The 5,779-nt window shown below is 38.3% G+C and overlaps 1 pseudogene; it reads left to right on the forward strand.

Moving 5' to 3' along the window:
* The first annotated feature begins 4,383 nt into the window (after positions 1 to 4,383).
* On the forward strand, positions 4,384 to 5,327 carry LOC118974830 (olfactory receptor 4C15-like; annotated as a pseudogene).
* Positions 5,328 to 5,779: the final 452 nt, after the last annotated feature.

Genomic DNA, 5,779 nt, shown 5'->3' on the forward strand with positions numbered 1-5,779 from the left:
TAGATAGAGAATGAAGCCTTTAATCCTAAAGTAAAGAATACACTAGATGTACAAAATTTAACTAAAAGAGTAATTTGAATGGGTTTTTAATTTAATCTTTTAATTTTAATTATTATATATCCTGGAAGAATACATACAAATGTGTCTTATATACACAAATAGATACCTATAAATGCATGTAAAATTCACTGCTTGAAATATGATTGCTAAGTACTACTTATGGCAACCTTATTACTGATATTTCATATAGTTTTTATTATTATATGTATTTCAAAATTGGAACAGGAATTCTATTTTTTTTTTGGAAGCAATGATGCTAGCATCAGGTTTCTGAGAAAATGAATGAGAAAGAAAGAGTGGGCACTGGGGAGAGTGGGGAGGCCAAATACCCAAGGCTACAAGCCCATGAGGTGGCCTAAAGCCCAGAATCAATGGCTGGGAGGGGCTCTGCACAATCTGGTGCTGTTCCAGTATATTAAAACACATGGCTGTGAAGAAAGGAAAGACCTTGGAATCTTCTAGGAAAAATACGAACAGAATCAGCTGCTTCCTATAGAAGTGCATGAACTTCAAATTGATTTCACAGTGAGTATGGAGATTGGGAAGGACTGGGCCAATGATATGGCTATTCATGGAGGCTTTACGTTTGTTTATGATTTTTCCTGTATGATTGTATGCATGTTAGCATGTTAGTTCCACTAATATAAATTAATCCTGCTGGAGAGAATAAACTTATAGTCAAAACCCATCTGCCTTGTTTTTAACTGTTCAGGTAGAGGATAATATGGTCTTATCGGTTTTAAAGTTTGATTGTTTTCCGTTTGGGGAATCACGCTCAACCCTACACCAGTAAGGGCTTAGGCTTGATCCTTAATGTTAATGTACATACTGAAAGTAAGTCTATGATATGTTCTCTTCTAGATTTTAAAATTATATTAGAATGTGCAAAGAAGTAGAATTATTACAAGTTTTTATTTTCTCACTTAACGTATTGTAAACATGCCTCACCATATATCCTCCTATTATTTAGCATTCATGGCATCTTAATTTGTAGTAATCTGATTTGCATAATCATGTCCCTATTATTGGACATTTTGCATACTTCCAAATTTTTATTTTTATAAAATACATGCATCATCTTCAGTTACAGGACTTACATTACCTCATTTCACCATTAGAAAACTTTTTAGGATTGGATTCCAAAAAAAGGAATAGAAACATGTTTGCAATCCTGAAAATATTTGTTAAAACACTTCTGAAAGGATTACATGAAATGAAGCACTTTGATTGCAATTTAAGAATTAATATAATTTTCCTCCTTTTTATTGAATTGATTGGGGTGACATGGGGTAACAAAATGATCCAATTTTCAGGTGCACAATTCAAAAACACATAATGTGTACATTGTATTGTGTGTTCAGCACCTGAAGTCTAGTTTGTGCCTTTCACCATTTATTCAACCATACCTTCCTTCACCAACCCCTGACCCCACAAACCTTCCCTCTCTGTTGAAATTACCACATTGTTGTTAGTGGCCATGAGTGTTCTGTCTTTTCTTTTTCTGTTTTGCTCAGTCTCCTCACTTCTCTCCCTCAGCAGCCTTCACCTCCAACAGCTGTCAGCTTGTTCTATCTATGAGTCTGTCTCTATTTTGTTAGTTTTTTCATTTCAGTTAGTAGATTCCACATATGAGTGGGATCATATTGTATGTCTTTCTCTGAGTGGCTTACTTCACTCAGAATAATGCTCTTCAGGTCCATCCATACTGTTGCAGATTAAGCTTTTCTTCTTTTTTAAAGCCCAGTAGTATTCCACTGTGTAAATGTACCTTTAGTGAGGGTGAGGATGTGGATAGAAAGGAACCCTGGTGCACTGTTGATGGGAATGCAGATTGGTGCAACCACTTTGGAAACAGGATGGAGATACTTCAAAAAATGAGTAATGGCAATTGCCATACGACTCAGTGATTCTATCTGGGAATTTATGTGAATTTACACAGAATTCTAATTTGAAAGAACATATGCCCACTCTGTTCATTGCTGACCAGCTGATAACTGCTGGCCCATACATTGGTATCATGTACTTTTTAACAAATGACTGTTGACTGATGCAGTGGCCTTGTAGTGTTTGCTTTGTACTCTTTTTCTCTGGGTGGAAATCTGTAGCTTAATATGGTGTTCAGCTACACAGTGCAGCTTTGTTTAAGAATGTCTAGTACCTTGGGAATGTAATTGAAATGGTTATTTTAAGTAAGCATTAAGACAAATATTACCATTAACAATCATATATTTATTGCCAATTTTTCTCATTAGCTGTGAATAGTTTTCACAAATGTCACATTATCTTTAATTCTCACAGTAATCTTAATTGCAATTTTATTTATCGCTTTAACAAACAGATCATATGTATATGTACACACACATTTGGAACATAAATTTTTGTTGTATGTGTTGGTGAGGACACAACCATTCTTGAAAATTGATGTGTAGCTTTGGAAAAGTCAATAGTTGGAGTTCTTATCTGGCTAACTCATGGGTAATGAGGCTGTCCTGCTAGGTGAGGAAATAGTTACTACAATTGGCCATGGTGCTTACCGTACCCAAATTTTACACTTTTCCAATTTGACACTCACCATGATTCTGTGGGATGAGTGCATAGGTTATACATGAACATACTTAATTTCCAATAAAGTCATATAAATGACAAGTGGTACAATATCAGATAGGGGCAAATAGTACAAATAATTAGTAAATATGTAGAGAAACCTCAAGCCAAACTCAGCATATTATTTCTATTCCTTGCTTATGTGGTTGTTGCCAATTTGTATGTGTAGTAATTGGACTATTAGCATCTGAATCTGCATCACTTGCTCTGTGTCATCAGGGGGCCTCCTTCAAGCATGAACAAAGGACTCAGAAGACTTTGATTTCCACAGGTGCATGAAGACAGCAGCAGGGCCAGCTCTGCTCCTTTGTCTCTTGATGCATTAGGAATACTGAAGTGTTGTAGCTGGGAGTCTGTGTTTAAATTCCAGACCCAGCATGTGACTTGACATTTTCTCTTTCAGCATGGATTGTCTTCCAGGAAAATAGGGATAATAAGATCTAACATGGACTTTTTCCTAGGACTATTTCTTCAACAGCTACTTTCTTTACATTCGTTCACTTGGTCATGCTGACAATACCCTTAAGTAGGTAGGTATTATAATTTTTCATACACACCCATTCTTATTTTAAATGATGAATGAAGAAAGAACCCAACTCAGCATGTGCATACTTGCTACATGTTAGTGGAGAGCTAGGCACCTTTCCATAGAGCTTTCTTCTTTTATAGGGAATGAATGAATTCATCTTTTATGTTTTGTTTCTTATACTGAAATTATTGGGTGACAGTGATTAATAAAAGTATATAGACATTAAGTGTACAATTCTATAGTACATCACCTGTGTATTGTATTGTGTTCACCATCCGAAGTCAAGCCTCCTCCTATCAACATTTATTCACCCTTTAACCTCTTCTACATACCTCTGTGCCCACCTCTCCTTTCCTCTGGCAATCACCAGACTATTGTCTGTGTTCATGAGTTGTTTTCTTTTTTTTTCACCTTTTCACCCATCCCCTAACCACCTTCACTGTGATAGCTGTCAATCTGATTTCTGTATTCATTTTAAAGTCCCAATTCAGTTCAGAGGTAACAAATTTGGATGAGTAGGAATGAAGTTTAAATGACTCTTATATAGGATACATGGTCAACAACTGAGAAGGGTGGAAATGGAAGGGAGATGGGGAGCAAGGGGGATGAGATGGGATGGGAGTAATAGACAGAAAACTGTACTTGAAAAATAATTTAGTAAATTAAAAACATGAATGACTCTAAAGCTGGGGGTTATTCTTCTCTTTGTAGATAAGGTCATCTCATGATCAGTGATGGCATGTGAGTCACCTCACTCCCATTCCATACTGATGGCAGCAGTGACCAATAAAGTATAAGTTCTCTGTCCTCAATGTGGATGTGACTTCAGAATCCTCCTCAATAATACACTCCAGGAAAAGTGATCTGCTTTTGCAGTGGAGATGAAAACTATGTCTCTTCCCTACTGTATATGAATACTTTTCCTATATATAAACTGTGGTAACTTTAAAGTATTGAATAATTTATTTCCTCCTGACTTCTGCCTGACATCTCACTACAGCCTTGAACAACTTTCTAATTTTTTATTCTCCTTTACAACAGAAGTGTGTAACCATCTTTTCACATGGATGCACCAACTGGTCAATGACAGTGATAAAATGGTATCATAAACTAGACTCCAGTGATTTTTTGGTCATAATTGTAGATTTTATATTCTTACTCTGGTGGCAATTATCTTTTTCTTGGAAATCATGCAAAAGCACAGCTTTGTAACAGAGTTCATCCTCTTGGGGCTTTCACAGAATCCAAACATTCAGAAAATAGTATCTGTTCTACATTTGTTGAGCTACATGGCAACTCTCTGGGGCAACTTGCTCATTGTGGTGACCATCAGCAGCAGCCCAGCACTCCTGGGCTCCCCCATGTACTTCTTCTTGGCTTTCTTGTCCCTCCTGGATGCCTGCTTCTCCACGGCCATCACCCCAAACCTGATTGTGGACTCTCTGTCTCAGAGGAAGACCATCTCCTTTGAGGGCTGCATGACCCAGCTCTTTGCTGGACACTTTTTTGCTGGAGCAGAGGTGATTGTCCTCACAGTCATGGCCTATGACCACTATGTGGCCATCTGCAAGCCCTTGCATTACTCTTCTATCATGAACTGGAGGCTCTGTGGCATTCTGATGGGAGTGGCCTGGACAGGGGCTTTCTCCACTCCATAATACAAATTCTCTTTGTTTTACAGTTGGCCTTCTGTGGCCCCAATGTCATCGATCATTTCATATGTTACTTGTACCCACTATTAGAGCTGGACTGCACCGACACCCCTGTCTTTGTTTTTTTTTTTTTTTTTGTTGTGGCCAACAGTGGGTTTATATGCATCATAATCTTCTCTTTGTTGCTTGCCTCCTATGGTATCATCTTGTTCTCTCTGAGAACTCACAGTACTGAAGGGCAATGGAAAGCTCTCTCTACTTGTGGATCTCACGTTGCTGTTGTGGTTTTGTTCTTTGTTCCCTGCATAATCGCGTATGTACGACCTCCATCCACTTTCTCCTTTGACAAAATGGTGACATTCTTTTACACCACCCTAACACCCGTGCCCAATCCTCTGATTTACACCATCAGGAATAAGGAAGTGAAAAATGTCATGAGAAATGTGTGGAGCAGAATAATGGTAGTTTGTAATGTAAGATGAGACTGATTTCATGAAGTCTACACTCAGTGCGTGTTCTAAAACCTGGTGGAGCTGCTCAACGTAGTTCTTGAAATGTAGAGTTAGAGTGGTCCAGGTTCCCTAAGTCTTCCTTGGCTTCAGGACTCTGAAAGCATGTCTGCTGCCTGAAGGGCCAATACACCATTGATTGCATTGAGGGCAGGTTGGCAGATGTTGCTATCTTGCAGGCCCCCTCCTCACTGGAAGAGATTTAGATGGAGAATAGGATAGGGTTGTTCTTTTTTTACACCTGTTTTTTTTTTTTCATGCAAATAAGGTTTATTGGTGATATGCTTTCATGGAAGAGAGCAGGCAAGGGCCTTGTTGAGGGAGGGGAGAAAAGCAAGGGCAGGGGTGGCAAGAGCAAGAGCCTTTGTTCTGAGGATTTACATAGTTGGTGGGATGGCGGAGGGTCAAGAAGTTACATATTGATG

This window comes from Sturnira hondurensis, unplaced genomic scaffold (assembly GCF_014824575.4).
Source record: "Sturnira hondurensis isolate 20B ecotype Veracruz unplaced genomic scaffold, ASM1482457v3 Scaffold0019860, whole genome shotgun sequence".
NCBI lineage: Eukaryota > Metazoa > Chordata > Mammalia > Chiroptera > Phyllostomidae > Sturnira > Sturnira hondurensis.